The following is a 19,063-nucleotide window of genomic DNA, read 5'->3' as shown; positions in this document are numbered from 1 at the left end:
ATTAATCACTAACCTTAACATTTTTATTCCCCCTGTGTGTTTGTGAAGGACAACTGAAGCCAAAAGACTGGTTTTGTTATTCTAGCAAGGAGCTATCCCATCTTTATTATTATCACGCTGCATATTTGAGGATGCCTTCATGATGCTGTTTACTAATTTGCTCTCTCCTTATGTCTGTACTCTTAAAATTGAGGAAGTGTGCAGCACATGAAAGCTCACACCTTGAATAAAACTTTGTTGGTCTTAAAAGTGCCTTTGGACTCAAATGATGTTCTGCTACTTCAGACCCAACGCGGCTACCCGTTCTGAATCGTTCCGGCACAAATGTTCATTTTCACCACGTGTGTGTGTGTGTGTCATTTTGAAGGACTCCTCCAATTTTTGTTCTGATCAGCTATCAAAATGCACCTTACATTTCTGCCATGCTGAGTCAGGGAAAAATAAATAACAGAGCACATGGAGCCATTACCATCTCAGCTCCTTGTCCAGCTGGGCTGGGTGCAGAAGTTGTCTGCTGAGCACAAGACCAGAATGGAGGATCTTTGGTGAGACTGCGCCTCGCTGACTCTCTTCCTTACTGAAAACACTCTCAGAGAGATCATATTTCATTCTTCTACCAACATCCAAAGCTATTCTATTGAATTCCAGATTTCCGGTTCCAGGGACAGCTACTTAAACATGAAAGACATCAGAGATCCTTTTAGCTGGAGATGTAAGTGAGCAAACTGAGGTCCTCTGCATACCAAAATTCATGCATTCTCAGGCCCATAGCTACAGTCATATGGGCAATGCCCCCTCTGAAATCATAGAATCATAAAGTTGGAAGGGGCCATACTGGTCCAACCCCCTGTGCAAATATGCTACACACCCTGCTCTGAATCCCAGACATTCCTGTTTTGCTTTTTTTTAAAGTAACCCTCTGGCCCTTTTCATTGTAGAGATATAAGGGGAAATGTGCGGTTTTGATAAATGTTTCCTGGGAATGAATGATGGAGGGGATGCTGCAAAGGGATCTTTGTGGTTTTGAAATTTTAATCTATTTCATATTGTTTATGGAAATTGGTTTTATCAAATTTTAGATTCTGTAAACTGCCCAGAGGTGGTATATAAATCCCGTATTAAATAAATAAAATAAATCTGGAGTTGATGATCCCGCTCTTTAGCTACATTCAATAATAAAGAATTCTTTCCATTTCCAGGGGATGCAAATGCATAATCCCACATGTCTTCAAGTGTTCATATGGTCCCATAGTCCTGGGACAGGTAGAATGGCACCCTGTCACAATTACAGAGAATATCCTATTCAAATCTCTCTCCCTATGGACTTCCTGGGAAAATCCAAATGCATCTTTGGAGAACCGAAGAAAGCTGGCCAAACCCAATACCTGTATATTCTTGTGCAGAATCCACAGGCAAGGCAAGGTAAGGTCGACAGGAGTCCGGTCAGTTCCTGTTTTGCTAGACTCCTTCCCTTTTTCTCAGGCCAACATGTTTTAACTGGTACAGTCAAGCTCGCAGTACCTCAAGTTGTGTACTGATTGCTTCAAATGACATGTACCTAAATGCCTGCTTTGTGGAGGAAAATTTTTTCCTATGAAAGCAAAACATTCACGATGAGAATGCAGTTTTCATTTCTCAACGCCTAAATGGAGCATAGTTACATCTCGCTGGGGCCGCTTACTATCTGTTGTTATTTTCCACCTCTCGGAAGCTCAACAGGGCTAGCATTAGGGTGGGAGCCCACCTATTCGTTTAGTTTTATTACGGTCATAGACCAGCACAAGAAGATGCAAAACATCCATTAAAACCAGGAATTAAAACATCTTAAAACATAGTAATATGTTAAACTTAAAACATAGAGAGCCAGTTTGGTGTAGTGGTTAGGAGTGTGGACTTCTAATCTGGCATGCCGGGTTCGATTCTGTGCTCCCCCAGATGCAGCCGGCTGGGTGACCTTGGGCTCACCACGGCACTGATAAAGCTGTTCTGACCGAGCAGTGATATCAGGGCTCTCTCAGCCTCACCCACCCCACAGGGTGTCTGTTGTGGGGAAAGGAATGGGAAGGTGACTGTAAGCTGCTTTGAGCCTCCTTTGGGTAGGGAAAAGCAGCATATAAGAACCAACTCTTCTTCTTCTTCTTCTTCTTCTTCTTCTTCTTCTAATACAAAACAGCATAATAAGAAGGTACATAAACACAGCTGTCCGGTTCACTCGAAACAGACAAATTCTATTTCGAATTTTCATCACTGCTGCACAGAACTTGGCAACGCTATCGTTTGGATCATGATACATTATACAAGCCCACCAGGGATGTCCAGGGTTGCTACACAGATACAGGCCAGGGCAAACCACCTCTGCTTGTCTCTTGCCTCAAAAGCCCTACGGGGTGCCCATAAATCAACTGTGACTCGACTGCAATTTCCACCACCCTCTCCTCGAAAGGAGGATCTTGTCCAGCTGGAGGAAGAGGCAGGACACGGGCAGCCTGAAGGAGAAAGGACCCGAGATAGCCTTTTGACTCCCAGGTGCCTCTGGGGCTGGTTGCTGTTAGTTCTCGGCGAGGTGCCGATGTTACAAGGCCCTTTCCCGAAAGCACAAACCCATTTCCTCCTATGGGTCAAGACACGATAATTTACACGATAATTTACAGCATGGAAAAATGCTTGTCTGGGTTTCTTGCCTACGCTCCACAGGTAGAGCCGGTGGCTATCAAGGCTGTGGGTCTAGAGCAGGGGTGGGCAAACTGTGGCCCTCCAGATGTCCATGGACTACAATTCCCACGAGCCTCATGCCACAGAATGTAAAACTGTGTTATTTACACCTGTGTGTGAATGCTGGCAGGGGCTCACGGGAATTGTAGTCCATGGACCTCTGGAGGGCCACAGTCTAGAGCAGGGGTAGTCAAACTGCGGCCCTCCAGATGTCCATGGACTACAATTCCCAGAAGCCCCCTGCCAGCGAATGTTGGCAGGGGGCTTCTGGGAATTGTAGTCCATGGACATCTGGAGGGCCGCAGTTTGACTACCCCTGGTCTAGAGGATGGGTGCATCCCAGTGCCTTTGGCCAAGAGGGCTTCCCAGTCTCCTGCGTCAGTGTTCATTTCAAACCAAAGCACTGGCTGACAACTTGGTCCGTGGTACTTAAAGCCGCAACATGAAACCAAAACCACAGCCTTGGCAAAGAACCATGAAAGCTGTGCACGGTCCAGGTGGAAACACTGCATTGGGAGTTGGGAGCTCCACATTCTGCATTTAATCTCAGCCATAAATTTGTCTGTGGGGCGGCCAAAGGAAAGCTGATATGTCTCAAGTTTGCTCCCCATTCCTCAAATCTGGAATTTATATCATTTGACCCACCCTGCAGACACTCTGTATTTTTTTCTAGCACAATCCTCTAGCACAATCCTCTAGCACAATCCATAACTTTTAATTTTCATAAATCTTTCACTTTTTTCTTTTGCTCTTTCTCTTCTATTATTCCTTCCTTCTCTATCTCTATCATAGAATCATAGAATTATAGAGTTGGAAGGGGCCATCCAGGCCATCTAGTCCAACCTCCTGCTCAACGCAGGATCAGCCCTAAGCATCCTAAAGCATCCAAGAAAAGTGTGTATCCAACCTTTGCTTGAAGACTGCCAGTGAGGGGCAGTCTATCTTTCTCTCTTTCTCCTTCCTTCCATCCTTTTGTCTTCCTTTCTTTTCCCTTCCTTCCTTCTCTTTTTTTCTTTCCTTCTTTCCTTTTTTCTTACCTTTGTGTCTTCCTTCCTTCCTTCCTTCCTTCCTTCCTTCCTTCCTTCCTTCCTTCCTTCCTTCCTTCCTTCCTTCCTTCCTTCCTTCCTTCCTTTGTGTCTCAAACTTCTTTCTTTCTTTCCTTCTCTCTCTTTCGTGTCTCAGTCTCCTTCCTTCCTTCCTTCCTTCCTTCCTTCCTTCCTTCCTTCCTTCCTTCCTTCCTTCCTTCCTTTCTTTCTTTCTCTGTCTCTCCCTCCCTCCCTCACAGACACTCCCTCATTCTGTTCAAGCTTCTTAGTGACTTTACCATCTGTCCCTCTCATCCTAGTTCAGCAATAAGCATAAGAGGGGAGGACATGTCTGGCCGCTGCAAATAAAGCAGGGGTTAGTTGGAATTTGGGAGACCTTGGTTTGATTTCCCTCCCTGCGCTGCAATTTGCTGTAACCTTGGCCCCCTCTCTCTGCTTCCGTTGAGCCTACCTCGAATGGTTGATGTGAGGATGAAATGGGGGAAGGGTGAACTGGGCCTCCGGTCCAGAACTCTTCGTAGGAAAGGTTAGGTTTAAAAGGTGTTGTTTCTTGACCACCCTTCAGAAACAAAATTCAGAATTCAGGGAAACTGGCAAGAGATGTTCCTCTGTTTCTTTAGGGAGCCAGTGCTGAAAACTTCCTAGCTTCCAATACTTGGATTTCATTTGTTCCCTGAAAGCCCTTCTGGGACAGACCTTCACTGGCAGAGAGATCACCATGGGTTGGACAGGTGGTTGTCAGTTTCCTGCATTGTGCAGGAGAAGAATAAGAAGAGTTGGTTCTTATATGCCGCTTTTCTCTACTCAAAGGAGTCTCAAAGTGGCTTACAATCGCCTTCCCTTTCCTCTCCCTACAGCAGACACCCTGTGAGGGAGGTGAGGCTGAGAGAGCCCTGATATTACTGAAGAAGAAGAAGAGTTGGTTCTTATATGCCGCTTTTCTCTACCCGAAGGAGTCTCAAAGTGGCTTACAGTCGCCTTCCCTTTCTTCTCCCCACCACAGACACCCTGTGAGGTGGGTGAGGCTGAGAGAGCCCTGATATTGCAGCTCAGTCAGAACTGCTTTATCAGCGCTGTGGTGAGCCCAAGGTCACCCAGCTGGCTGCATGTGGGGGAGTGGGGAATCAAACCCGGCTCTCCAGATGAGAAGTCCACACTCCTAACCACTACACCAAACTGGAGGTTGGACTCAATGTCCCTGGAGGGCCCTTCCAGCTCTATGGTTCTAAGAAGGATGCCGACCTTCAGGTGGGGCCTGGACATCTCCCAGAATTACAATTGACCTCCAGGCTACAGACATCAGCTCCGGTGAAGAACGTGGCTGCTTTGGATTCCCAATTCAGGTGGAGGCCAGGCTAAGTGCAGGATTGGAGAGGCTGACACAGCACCTAGCATTGAGCCAGGAAGCAGATTGGCCAATCGGCCTGGGTGGATTCCCCTGACCTTCCCCAGTGGACGGTGGTGATTGGGAAACCATGTACAAGAGGTCTTGGCAAAACAAAACCACATGTGATTCCCCGGGAGCGCTGAGGGTGCGGAATACTCCAGATTAAGAGATTGGGCTGTCAGAACAGCTGCAGGGAAGTTCCAGAGGGACGGAGGCAGAGGGGGGGGGGGGAGAAGGAGGTTAAATCTTCCCCTCTTCCTTGATCAGCAGTGCTCCCTTGAGAGGAAAAATGGCAGGCAGAAAATAAGAAATTCCTTACCCAAGGAGCCTCAAAGTGGTTTATAGTTGCCTTCTTGGTGTAGCGGTTGGAGCCAGCTTGGTGCAGTGGTTAGGAGTGTAGACTACACTGGTTTGGTGGGTTTGATTCCCCACCATGAAGTAAGTGGGGCTGAGAGAGCTCTGAGAGAACTGCTATGTGAGAACAGCTCTCACAGGACTGTGACTAGCCCAAGATCACCCAGGGGGCTCCATGTGGAGGAGGAGTGGGGAACTGCCACTTGACCACTGCTCAATGCTGGCTTCCTGCATTCCCAAAAGCAGTTCAGGAAAGGGAGTTTTTGATCAGGGAAACTGCATGGAGTTGGTGGAACATAAATCCCTCCTGTGTAGCCCTAATGCTCATTGCTTGGCAGAGTGCTACTAGACTCTCGGTTCAGGTCAACAGCTGCCGTGCATTTGCAGTTTTTGCCCTCACAACATCCCTGTGAGTTATGTCAGTCCAAGCAAGCAACTGGCTCAAAGTCTTGCTAGTGATGTTCATGGCACCGTGGAGATTTGAACACAGATGTCCGAGTCCCTAGTCCCACGTGCTACACCAGCCAGCTTGGTGTAGTGGTTAGGAGTGAGGACTTCTAATCTGGCGGGCCGGGTTTGATTTCCCATTCCCCCACATGCAGCCAGCTGGGTGACCTTGGGCTCTCTACAGCACTGATGAAGCTGTTCTGACCGAGCAGGAATATCAGGGCTCTCTCAGCCTCACCTCCCTCACAGGCAATTATAAGCCACTTTGAGACTCCTTCGGGTAGAGAAAAGCGGCATATAAGACCCAACTCTTCTTCTTCTACACCACGGTGGCTCTTGCAAGGGAAGACATTAATTCTACCTGCAGCCAAAGCTAAGCACAACGTGTGGTAACGGGGAACACTGAAAAGTCCATTTGCCACCCTCCAGGTGGCGCCTGGGGACCTCTTCAACTATAATGATCTTCTGATGACTGAGATCAGCTCTCCTGGAAGAAAGGATGCTGCGTGGAGAAGGGCAGAGAGAGGCTCCTGTGGGCAGCAGAGGAAAGGACCTGCTGGAAGGGCTTCAAACTACGTGTAGAACAATATAGGCTAGATATCACGGGGAAAATGTCACAGTCCGAGTAGTTCAGCAGTGGAATGGGCTGCCTAAGGAAGTGGGGAGCTCCCCCTCACTGGCCGTCTTCAAGCAGCAGCTGGACAGATCCTTTTCCTGGCTGAGATTTTCTCAGAGAAACACACAGTGGGATGCTCCAGTATCCTGTGGAAGAATGAGACATGCTTGCTGGCTGAGCATTCTGCCAATATGAACACCTCGCAGGACCAAAGCCAGACATAGCAGATCAAAGAAGTTTTTTACCCCCCTGTTGAAAATTGGAAACATGTGTTATTTACAACTGTGCGCATCTCTATATTGATTTCTGATGAAGATCAGTCTGATCAAAGCACATTAGATCTAAACTTGTCGGCGTTCCTGGCTCATTCACTGAGATGTTTTGGGTGTGCCAACTGGATATTCTTTGGTGGTTTTTAAACATTTGAGCTCTAATAATAAACTCTTTGACAGCACCCCTGGCTGATGAACTTTATCCGAGTAGATAGGGCCAAATTGACTCATCTAATCTTAAGGCTAGAGCCTCTTGTGGCGCAGAGTGGTAAGGCAGTAGACATGCAGCCTGAAAGCTCTGCCCATGAGGCTGGGAGTTCAATCCCAGGAGCCGGCTCAAGGTTGACTCAGCCTTCCATCCTTCCGAGGTTGGTAAAATGAGTACCCAGCTTGCTGGGGGGTAAACGGTAATGACTGGGGAAGGCACTGGCAAACCACCCCGTATTGAGTCTGCCATGAAAATGCTAGAGGGCGTCACCCCAAGGGTCAGACATGACTCGGTGCTTGCACAGGGGATACCTTTACCTTTAATCTTAGGGCTATGGACCCAACAAATACATGTCAATATCACCTCCCTCTTGTCTAAGTCCAGTTCAAGGGTCTCTCCCTCATTAATTAATTCATGGTGTGGCATTCAGAACATTGGCCTATCTTATGGGGCTGTTGTGAGGTGTATGGATATGTGGCCTATGAAGCATGAGAGCCAGCGTGGTGTGGTGATTCAGAGCAACTTCTGTTCTGATGCATCTGTTGCGGAGAGAGGAAGGGAAGGCGACTATAAGCCACCTTGGGACTTTTTTGGGTAGTGAAAAGTGGGGTATAAAAAACAACCCTTCTTCGTCATCATGCTGGGCTGAATCTGCACAGAGCTTTTATTGCAATCCCTGGTCGATTCAATCCCTGCCATCCACACTGAATGTGATTTCCATTTTGATTTTGGGCCACTTAAATTTTTCATCTGCAACAAGCATGATTGATCCAGAATGATCCTACCTTTCCCCCGCAATATCCTGGAGTGGATATAACCCTCAATATTTGAAAAATCGGCATGAGTAAAGGCGCAGCTCGCTGCTTTTCCCCAAAATAACTTGTTGCTGCCTCATGGCTCCAACAGTGTAACAAGGAAGTTTGTGCCTGATTGGCTGGGGGCCAGTTCAAAGAATTCCTAGTTCCTGGTTGCAAGATGTATTTATTTATTTATTTAAGTTTAAGGTGACTGTGCTTCACAACCCACACTTCTCACAGCACAGATTTGCCTCATTCTGAGGGAGGCTGCTGCTATCACGTCTCTGCTCATCTCGGCTCCCCCCCCCCCGCTTGCATATTCAGCCCCTGTGAGGTAGGAGGGGTTGAGAGATCAAAAGGAGGCAGTTCTATTAATTCTCTTAATTATGGGTCCTCATCTCTGCTTGTCTCAGCTCCCCCTCCCCCTGGTCCACTCACATGTAGCCTTGTGTAGATGGGATTCTGTTTCAAGTCGCGGGGGCGGGGGTAGGGGGGCGGGGGGGAGCACAAGGACTTGGGTTCAAATTGATCTGAACTAAGCAGGGTCAAAAGCAGGAAAAATAAAATCTCCGTGCAGATTCAGTCCTGATTTACTGGTGCAAAACTAATATCGATTTTATCTAGAGGAAATGGCATCCAGGAAAATGTAACAACACTGTGGAAATAAAGAATCCAGGCTGGATTTGCTGATGGGAGCCACAGCGTTAAATTCTGGGAACTTTTCGAGGTCAAGGAGGAGAAATTTGAAAGCATCCCCAATTGGGTAGGGTCCCTCCTTGTTTGGGACGGTGCTCTTCTCATTTCCTGGAGGTTTGACATCATTCAAGTCCCTTGCTGAGCAACAGACGGAAATTGGCCTCTTAAAAATTAGCGACGCATGTTTTCCTTTGTTTGCATCAGATTCTTTGATCTGTCTGATAAGGGAAGACCATTCTTTGGGAACCATAAAAAATACCTCTGCCAGGCAAGGGCTAGCTTTAGGGTACAAATGCAACCCTCCACAAAATAAAAGAATGTCACATTTGGCAAGACCAGTTTTTTTTTTTAATGAAAGCAATCTCCAGGATTAGTTTTGCTTGCCTAGTGCTTTACCAAGAGTAGAAGAAGAAGAAGAAGAAGAAGAAGAAGAAGAAGAAGAAGAAGAAGAAGAAGAAGAAGAAGAAGAAGAAGAAGAAGAAGAAGAAGAAGAAGAGGAAGAGTTGGTTCTCATATGCCGCTTTTCCCTACCCAAAGGAGGCTCAAAGCGTCTTACAATCGCCTTCCCTTTCCTCTCCCCACAACAGACACCCTGTGGGGTGGGTGAGGCTGAGAGAGCCCTGATATTCCTGCTTGGTCAGAACAGTTTTATCAGTGCCGAGGTGAGCCCAAGGTCACCCAGCTGGCTGCATGTGGGGGAGTGCAGAATCGAACCCGGCATGCCAGATTAGAAGTCCGCACTCCTAACCACTACACCAAACTGGCTCCAGCTGGCGAGTCCAATACAGGCTCGCCAGCTTGAGCAAGCAAAATTCCCGGAGATCCATAGAGATCACGTTCCAGCTGTTTTATCCCAGGGAACAGATCTCTGTGATCTGGAGATCGACTACCATTCCAGAAGACCTCCAGATCCCATCAGGAAGCTGGCAACCGCAAGGACACGACCTCTAGCCTTGCATGTGCAGAGTGATGTTGAACCAGGACCGGTCCATGGATCAGTTGGTACCGGGCAGAGGCTCCTCCTCATCCTCCTACCCGGCTGCGGCCTTGGGGGCTGCCCTGCCACTCTGATGCCGGCTCACCTTTGGTGCTCTGCAGTGGCCGGCATAGCTGGGGCTCCCCCTCGGTGTGGCACTGTGCAGCTGCTGCTGGCAGCACCCCCCAGCGGACAGTGGGAAGTCAGGGGCACCAGGAGGAAATCAAGTGGAACAGGGGCTCAGGCGGCAGTGAGGTCCCTTGGCCGAAATACTTCCCCCCCCCCGGGCCTCAGTAAAATTGTCAAGTGTTGACCAGTCCCCAGTGATAAAAAGATTGGAGACCATTGATCTATATGACAAGAACACAGGGAATAAGATTAGCTGCGAGTAACATCTCCCAGAAAGATCACGCTGGATCTCAGCTTCTTAGCAGCCTGTGCAAACAGGGGCATTTTGTAGGAGATAAAGGCCTCAGTTTAGTAGCAGAAATAGTCATTTCTCTTCAGCTGAGTGACAGTTTGAACTAGACTAGAAAGAAGCAGAACAAGGAACTTAGCCCTGGGTTCTTCATAAAGTGGGCAGCCCAGGATATAGTGGTGTAAGTCCTTTGGCTTACAGCACTAGAGAACCAGCTTGGTGTAGTGGTTAAGAGTGCGGACTTCTAATCTGGCGAGCCAGGTTGGATTTCCTGCTCCCCCACATGAAACCAGTTGGGTGACCTTGGGCTCACCACAGCACTGATCAAGCTGTTCTGACCGAGCAGGAATATCAGGGCTCTCTCAGCCTCACCCACCTCACAGGGTGTCGTGGGGGAGGAAAGGGAAGGAGGCTGTAAGCCGACGGGAGAAAATCGACATATAGGAACCAACTCCTTCTTCTTCTTCTTCTTCTTCTTCTTTCTTCTTCTTCTTCTTTCTTCTTCTTCTTCTTCTTCTTCTGACTATAAGGACCAGCTTAGACGGCTGTTTGCACTGGCTAAAAGCACAGCAATGTAAGAGCTGCTCTAAGCTTGTGCAGAGCCACGTTGACTAAGCAGGCTGATCTAAAGTGACCAGTTTCAAACCATTTGAACCCAGGAGCAGGCCATGATTGCAAGTCTAAGGATCTGTCTTTCCTGCCTGTGAAACCCGGATTGGTCAAGCAAAGGCTTGGGAAAGTCCTGGAGATCTGGAAGGGTCCGTTTCTCATGCCCTCTCTTCCAGCCCAAAGGTCCACAGTGAGCCACCCTGCCCTGCCCTGCCCTGCCTCTGTGATGGGTCCATCCCACTCACATGAACCACAATCAGATATTGGTCAGCCCAGAGATTATTTCCAACTGTTACACCCATCTCATTTGCAGGTCAGTGGGGAAAGTGAAAACGCCCACTGTGGGCTGGGTTGCACTTTGAAGAACCCAGATCAGCTCCAGTGCTTCGGAATGCATCTTGTCCCCGTGTCACAAGGGCCCTGTTGCTTCAAGGCAATCTTACTCCAGTCCGGTGTCCTGTTTCGCCCTGCAGCCAGATATCTCATTCCCAGATTAAAGCCAACTGAATTGGTAGCCCCCCCCCCCCCCAGTGGCAATGAGTTGCATCAGTTCATCGTCGATTGTGCAGGCTTCCTTCCTGCCATAACCGTCCTGGTCCACTTCACAAGACAGCCCATGAGTTCTAATGCCACACATCCTTTCACAGGCCTCCCCTCAACTTGTTGCTGTTCCAAAACAGCAGACTACAGCTTGCCATCCTGAGAATCAGTGCGGCACAGCAGTGAAGAACGTCGGATTAAGATCTGGGAGTCCCGGGTTCGAATCCCCCACTCGTACCGTGGAGGTTTTCTAGGAGACTTGCTCTCTTCTCAAAGTTATAACAAGAGCAAAACAGGACGGTTTCAAAGTGAAAACTAGAACAGAACAAGAAACCTATCCTGAGGCAAACAACAAACCTTATGAAATCAAAAATGAGAGCAGTCTCTTCTTGTGTCGTTTTTCTTTGCTTGTTCTTTATTAGTCGGGACTTCTACCAGAATGGCATCTTTTCTGTCCAGCCAGGCAGCCTATAGCTAGAATACTGAGAAGTAGGAGATATTCTCCCCTGTCGATTTAATAGATAGGATGCTGGGAATTTTAGTTTGAGAGCCAGTTTGGTGTAGTGGTTAGGAGTCCGGACTTCTAATTTGGCATGCCGGGTTCGATTCTGCGCTCCCCCACGTGCAACCAGCTGGGTGACCTTGGGCTTGCCACGGCACTGATAAAACTGTTCTGACCGGGCAGTGATATCAGGGCTCTCTCAGCCTCACCCACCCCACAGGGTGTCTGTTGTGGGGAGAGGAAAGGGAAGGCGACTGTAAGCCGCTTTGAGCCTCCTTCGGGTAGGGAAAAGCGGCATATAAGAACCAACTCTTCTTCTTCTTCTAGTAAGTCAGCTCTTTCCTTTGGTCCCCAAATGTGATTGGAAGATAAGCTCCATTTCCTGGCTAACAGCCAAGGCAGGAAAACGCCCCTTCCTCCTTCCTTCCATCCACAGCAGATGGACACCTTACTCTTTTTCACCAATCTGAACGTGTAAAGAATCACCTTCCCATTAGAAGACCTCAACCAGCTTGCAAGGCCACTGCTATGAGATGCCTAATAACAGCGATCTAAAATGAGTTTGGCTTGTGTTGGACACTCTCTGTCGGAAGCCATTCAGCTCGGGCTGTGGGACAGAACAGCATCCTGGTCGTGTCCGTTTTCAATGGGAAACAACTTTCCTCGGTGGGAAAGTCCTCCGATTAGTCAATTGCCTTAACGTAATGGATCACTACCCAACAGCTTGTTTTAAGCCTTCTTAGTCATCATATGAGAGCCTCTTGTGGCGCAGAGTGGTAAGGCAGCCATCTGAAAGCTTTGCCCATGAGGCTTGGAGTTCAATCCCAGCAGCCGGCTCAAGGTTGACTCAGCCTTCCATCCTTTTGAGGTCGGTAAAATGAGTCCCCAGCTTGCTGAGGGGTAAACGGTAATGACTGGGGAAGGCACTGGCAAACCACCCCGTATTGAGTCTGCCATGAAAACGCTAGAGGGCGTCACCCCAAGGGTCAGACATGACCCGGTGCCTGCACAGGGGATACCTTGACCTTTAGTCATTGTATACAAACGGCCAACGGCTCTTGACGGTACGGGGAGACCACAAGGAGATACTGGTCTCATTTTTTATTTCATAAGGTTCATTGTTTGCCCCAGGAGAGGTTTCTTGTTCTGCTCTAGTATACTCACTTCTCAACCTAACCTACCTTGCAGGGTTTTTGTGAGGCTAAAAGGAAAGCGGATAGAAGCCATCAAGTCCTCATGGGTGAGCAAGGCGGGGCACAGACGCAGTAAACCAATCCAAGAGTCTGGTCTAGACGAAGAAGGTTAGTTCTTATATGTGGCTTTTCTCTCCCCGAAGGAGGTTCAAAGCGGATTTGGGATTCCTGTTTCACAAGAAGCTTCTTCATACAGCAACAGACAAAGAAATCCATTCATCATCCAGCCTTCATCTCCTCTCAGAATGATCCGGCAGGGCGGCTCCTTCTTCTGGCACAGGGAGAAATGAGTCTTCTATGTAGTTCTGAGACCCTCATGCTGAAGCACCCTTCAGATCAGTTCAACAGGAGATTAAGGCTGCATGTTGAATGGACTGCATGTAACGTATCAGGCTGGGCGGCTGCTGTATGAAGAAGCTCCTTGAGAAACAGGAATCACAAACCCGGGAGCACCTTCTGAGGGCAGACTCTGTGGCAGACCATCCCTCCTAGGTAAAATGGGTCCACAAATGCCTTCCCTTCCCCAAGCCCGGCTCTCAAATCCTCAGGAATTTCCCATCTCAGCGCCGCCAGCTAGACTGACTCAAGCGGTGCCAGAATTGCTTCCTCTCCATCGACATCCTGGCTTCTCTCCTGCCAAATTTCAGATTGCAGCCTCCCTGGAGTGGGCCTGCCTGTTACTTCGTGACATGCCAGGCAGAAGGGTGGCACCCGATAAACAAACAACCAAAGAGCATATGTAATGCCATCGCACGACTCCCCTGATGCGGTTTGGTTAATGTGCTTCTGGAATTCTGAACGATCAGCCATTCAGTCTGTGTCCTCAGCTCGGCCAGGAAAGTTATACGGAAGGTGAGAGGTTCACTGAGGATTATTAGCCAGGAACTTTGAATGATGTGCAAAAAAATGTGTTTGCACCTCCTGGCATTTAGGTATGACGGGCTGTGCACGCTACCTTCATGAGTATGTGTGGGAACAAGAGTCGAGATGTATTCGCATGCTCACCACTCAGAGACTGGGTTTCTAAACACTTGGGGAGGGGATTGAACATAGAACGGTTTTTATGGAACGCTCTGGACAAGAAGAGAAAATGAAAGCTCCTGCTGCTGGGCCCCAAAGAAGCACGCCTGGCCACAACCAGGGCCAGGGCCTTTTCAGTCCTGGCCCCGACCTGGTGGAATGAGCTCCCGGGTGATCTGCGGGCCCTGCGGGATTTGTCAGCTTTCCGCAGGGCCAGTAAAATGGAGCTCTTCCGTCAGGTCTAGGGTTGAGGCTGGGGCAGTGGGTAAAGATCAATGGGGCCCCCCTGATGTCAAGCTCCAGCTTTGATTATTTTGTCTATCTTTCCTCCTCCCTCTAGCGGTAGGGATAGGGATTGGAAGTTTTCCACCATGTTGTGGACTGTTTTACTGTGCTGGTACTTTTCTGTCTGTTTTAATGGGGTTTTAATGGGAGTTTTTTAGCTGGACATTTTGTGACCCTCCATGAGCCTGCCTGCGAGTGGCAGGTAATAAATTTAATAGTAGTAGTAGTAGTAGTAGTAGTAGTAGTAGTAGTAGTAGTAGTAATGTTGTGTGTTTTGAAGGTGTTCCTGGACTTTTGCTCTTTTGTGCTGCTGCAGACAGACGAACACGGCTACTTGTCTTGATCTGTCTAAAGCAGGGTTGGCCAAACTACAGGTCTCCAGCGGTCCACGGACTACAATTCCCATGAGCCCCTGCCACCCCGATATAAAGTGTTTTGTAAGACGTCCCGGGACGGGACAGGACGGGACGGGACGGGACGGGACGGGACAGTGTGGCTCAATAAATCTAACAGTTAATGGAAGAATTCTTTGGTTCCTACTAGAGGTTAACATTAAACCCAAATTAAAGGCTTTCTGGGTCTTTAATATAGGTTTCCAGCTGTGTAAGTTGGATTTCCAAGGCAGGACTTGAAATGGTTTCTCAGTGTGTGGCATTACGGCTGTATTATGTTCATAAGCCTCCTCAAGAGGGCTCTGCAAAGAGGCAGAAGCAGCACAGAAGCTATTCAAATTAATCACAAATGTGGTGGGGGGAATGCTACTCCAAAACATGAGACTATGCATGGAGCTTCTTTTCAAAAGCTCATTTTATGAAGATGATGGGCAAGAGGTTCAGGATGGGCTAGGGGTGCCAGCCTCCCGGTGGGACCTGGGGATCCCCCAGAATTACAGCTCTTCTCCAGACCACAGAGATCAGTTCCCCTGGAGGAAATGGCTGCTTTGAAAGCGGGGTGGGGGGGGAGCTCTGTGGCATTGTACCCCACTGAATTCCCTGTCTCCCCCCCAGGCTCAATCCCCAAATCTCCAGGAGTTTCCCAACCTGGCAACCCTCTGGCAACCCTCTCCCCCGCCTCCCCTTGTGAGTGGCCTGGCCTCCGTAGGATGAACAAACACACTTTTCACACAGGGCACAATGAGCATACACCAGTTGTAGCGATGGACAGCTTTTGAAAGTGCAGGATAGGTTAGACAAATCCATGGGAGCAAGGGGTTTATCAACTCTTTGAGCTACGATGGCTCAATGGAACTTCCATGTTCAGAGGCAATCTACCCCAGAATGGCAGCAGCAAGAACCGGGGCAGGCCTTCACCTTGGTGCCCTGCTCGCAGGCCTTCCAGTGGCCAGAGCCCATACGAAAAAGGATGCTGGTCTGATCGTGCATCTGGGTCTTCTGTTGCTTTTTATCTCCCCAAAACGAGGGACCAGGAGCAAAACAATATATATATATATTGTTTTGCTCCTGGTCCCTCGTTTTGGGGAGATAAAAAGCAACAGAAGACCCAGATGCACGATCAGACCAGCATCCTTTTTCGTATATATATTTTAAAGATTGGCTCTGTGTTGTGACAAACAAACCCTGCTGTCTCCCTCTTGCACATGATATGCTCAGCAATCCAAAAAGCCCAGAACTCGTTCCCCCGGTTTTTGATCCGCCGCACTTGCTGGCCCACGCTGCTGGCTCATGCTGTTCCCCGTCCGCCCCCACGCCTCTCCATGTCAGGCATTCATTTCCTGCTTCTGCCCTCTGCCTCCTCAGGCTCACCCGTTGGGTGCTTGGGCAAGTCCCCCTAAACAACCTTCGACCTTGGGCTGAGGGGACGGGGGACAGGGAGAATTTAACAGGAACATTTCTCCGGCTAGAAAGAATCCCACCCAGTTTGGGTTAGCAAGTTTGTAAAATGGCTCATGCAGGTCAAATAGGGATGCTGGCCTTCGGGTGGGAATCACGACAACAAAATGGAAATGCACGCAGGAGAATGTATATGGGGGCAGGGGGACAGGACGGGACGGGACGGGACAGTGTGGCTCAATAAATCCAGCAGTTAATGGAAGAATTCTTCGGTTCCTACTAGAGGTTAACATTAAACACAAATTAAAGGCCTTCTGGGTCTTTAATATAATCAAAACAAGATTAGACTCCCAGATAATGGCTAGTTTCGTTACGAGACTTCTTCAGCTTTGTAATAATATTGCATGCGACCCAAAATTGCAACCAGAGCATAAGAGATTGACCTCTAGTCTGTTCCCAAGAGACCTTGTGCTCTGTTTGAATTTTTTGGTCATGTGCAGTTATTATTACAGAACTGAAGAAGTTTCACAACGAAACTAGTCATTACCTGGGAATAAGAGTCTTGGTTTGATGATATTAAAGACCCTGAAGACAAGAACTTCTCTTCGCGTTTAATGTTAACCTCTAGAAGGAACCTAGGAATTCTTCTGTTAACTATATGATCTATTGAGCCACATGGGTTTTTCCCCTCCAGGTGGGACCTGGGGAACTCCAGCTCAGCTCCAGGCTACAGAAATCAGTTCCCCTTGAGAAAATGGATGCTTTGGAGGGTGAACTCTATGACACTGTACCGCACTGGTGTCCCTGTGCTCTCCTTGCTCTACCCCCAAATCCCAATTGGATCTGAAAACCCTACCCCCCCCCCATCCCCCATAGTTGTTCAGGGGAGAACCTGGCAACCCTAGGGTCAAGATCCAAACATGAAGTATCCCTTCTAAGCAAAGCAAACTTGGATGTCCTGTAGCACAAAGCAGACATGTACTTTTCACATTCACCCCAAAGTTGGGTGTCTGACCTCCAGGTGATCTCCCACCATTACAACAGATCTCCAGATGGCCAAGATGAATTCCCTTAGAGACTCTACAGCGTTATGTCCCTCCTTCATAACCTCCACCCTCCTTCAGCTCCACAACCTATATCTCCAGGTATTTCCCAACCCAGAGCTGGAAACCCTAAAAAAGTCATCAGTCTTTTAAAGCATGTCTTCCAAAACAGGAGGCTCAAAACATTCCAAAGAGCTGTGTATCGCACGGCAGCCCAGGCTCTCCAAATCTAATCCTGACCAGGACAGCCAAGCCTGGCCCAATCTTGCCGGATCTCAGAAGCCAAGCAGGGTTGGCCCCACCTAGTATTTGGATGGGAGACCTCCAAGAAAGTCCCGAGTCGCAACTCAGAGGCAGGCAACGGCAAACCCACCTCTGAACATCACTTGCCTTGAAAACCCTACAGCAAGAGTGGCCAAAGGGTGGCTCTGAGATGGCCATGGACTACAATTCCCATGAGCTCCTGCCACTGACAGGGGCTCATGGGATTTGTAGTCCATGACCACCTGCAGAGCCACCCCTGCCTTACAAGGTAGCCATAAGTCAGCTATGACTAGGTAGGACTTTCCACCACATTCCACCACATTCAAGTCAAATACACACACACACCGCCATTAAGCTGAAATCCAGCGCACGCTTATCGACTAAACAATTTGCTGACCGTTGACATTCGGATTGCAAATCCAGACCTTCTGCAGTCAGTGTGTGTGAAGTCCCCTGCCCACGGCTGGCCTAGGACTTCAAAAATAATTCTTTCAAGTCATGATCAATGTTTATTAAAATGCACATCTTTAACTTTCCACACCCCCATGCAATAAGATTTCAAGGTGGCAGGGAGCCAGCACTACAAAGAGTAGCAAATCCAGATTCACAGCAGAAACAGTTTCCTCGGGAGGTGGAGGAGAGTCTTACCTAGCTCTGTGTACCTTCTCTAGAACCTCTTCTTCCAATTGTGGAGCTGGTCCACTTTGGCCAATGTGTCTGCAGAGCCTAGAGCTCAAGGTGCACATTCTGGTTACGATGCTCTCACCTTTGAATCTGGATGGAAGGTTGGGCCCCAGCCCTGGATATTCCTCTGAGGCTTCCTCCGCAGGCAGAAACACGTCCCACGGCAAACCTGTCAGCACGGCATCTTTTCTCCCACGGCAGCCAAATGCAGACATTAAGCTTTTGCTCTCAAACAAAACCGCCCAGCGCCAATTGATTTGGCTGTTTGGAAATCATCAGGATGCGTTTCCTGAACTGGTAAGGTTAACAGATGCCTCTCATTCGCCTCCCTTTGCAAATATGTTGGATGGATCAGCAACAATGCCTCGCGGTTAGAACGGCAGCCTAGAAGACAGAAGAGTCGGGTTCCAATCCCTCCAGTGCCACAAAGACAGTTTCAAAGGGCCGCCAGGTTGAGCCACAGTAGAACACAATCATAGAGTTGGAAGGGACCTCCTGAGTCATCTAGTCCAACCCCCTGCACTATGCAGGACACTCACAACCCAATCGCTCATCCACTGTCACTTGCCACCCCCTTGAGCCTTCACAGAATCAGCCTCTCTGCCAGGCGGCTATCCAGCCTCTGTTTAAAAACTTCCAAAGATGGAGAGCCTACCACCTCCCGAAGAAGCCTGTTCCACTGAGGAACCACTCTGACTGTCAGGAACTTCTTCCGGATGTTAGGCGGAATTTCTTTTGAAATTAGTTTATCTTAGTATCCCATGTAGCACATGGGGACCCCATGAAGCTGCATGTTTAGGGGGGGCTTCATACTGTGATTGTTGGGGGGCAGTGGTCTTCATATTTGTGCAGTTCGTGGACTGCAAAAACCAAAAAGGGCAATGTGCATGCTCTGTTAGTCACTGAGCATGTGCATTGCTCATTCAGGATAATGCTACCAATGTAAGGCTGCCAGTGGCTTCCAGCATTCCATCTATCCCTGGGGAGGGTGACCCACAGTTCCTTGTGTAACACAAGTGACAGTGCCAATTGTGCTCCGCTGGGGCCCTGCAAATCATTAAATTGGCTCTGGTGCTGTGGGCCCAACAAATCTTTAAACTGGGCCAGGATGTGAGTCCAACACACTTTACAAAACAACAAGATTTTCAGAGTATAAGCTTTTGAGAGCCAAAGTTCTCTTCCTAAAATGCGAGTAGGAACTGGG

General features: G+C 48.6%; 1 protein-coding gene across 2 annotated transcripts in view; it reads right to left on the bottom strand.

The window, feature by feature from the left end:
• ATP8B3 (ATPase phospholipid transporting 8B3) overlaps positions 1 to 18,044 on the bottom strand; it is an 81,552-nt gene extending 63,508 nt beyond the window's left edge. The window contains exon 1 of one of the 2 annotated variants that reach the window (XM_077332059.1): positions 17,942 to 18,044. The gene's annotated coding sequence lies outside the window, so the exon portion shown is untranslated. Of the gene's footprint in view, positions 1 to 17,823; positions 17,922 to 17,941 lie in introns of those variants that run through there. The other variant, XM_077332057.1, reaches the window with a different exon arrangement.
• Between the last annotated feature and the right edge of the window lie 1,019 nt (positions 18,045 to 19,063).

This window comes from Paroedura picta, chromosome 4 (genome assembly GCF_049243985.1).
Source record: "Paroedura picta isolate Pp20150507F chromosome 4, Ppicta_v3.0, whole genome shotgun sequence".
NCBI lineage: Eukaryota > Metazoa > Chordata > Lepidosauria > Squamata > Gekkonidae > Paroedura > Paroedura picta.
The sequence above is the reverse complement of the archived record's forward strand: the minus strand, read 5'-3'. Positions and strand labels throughout refer to the sequence as shown.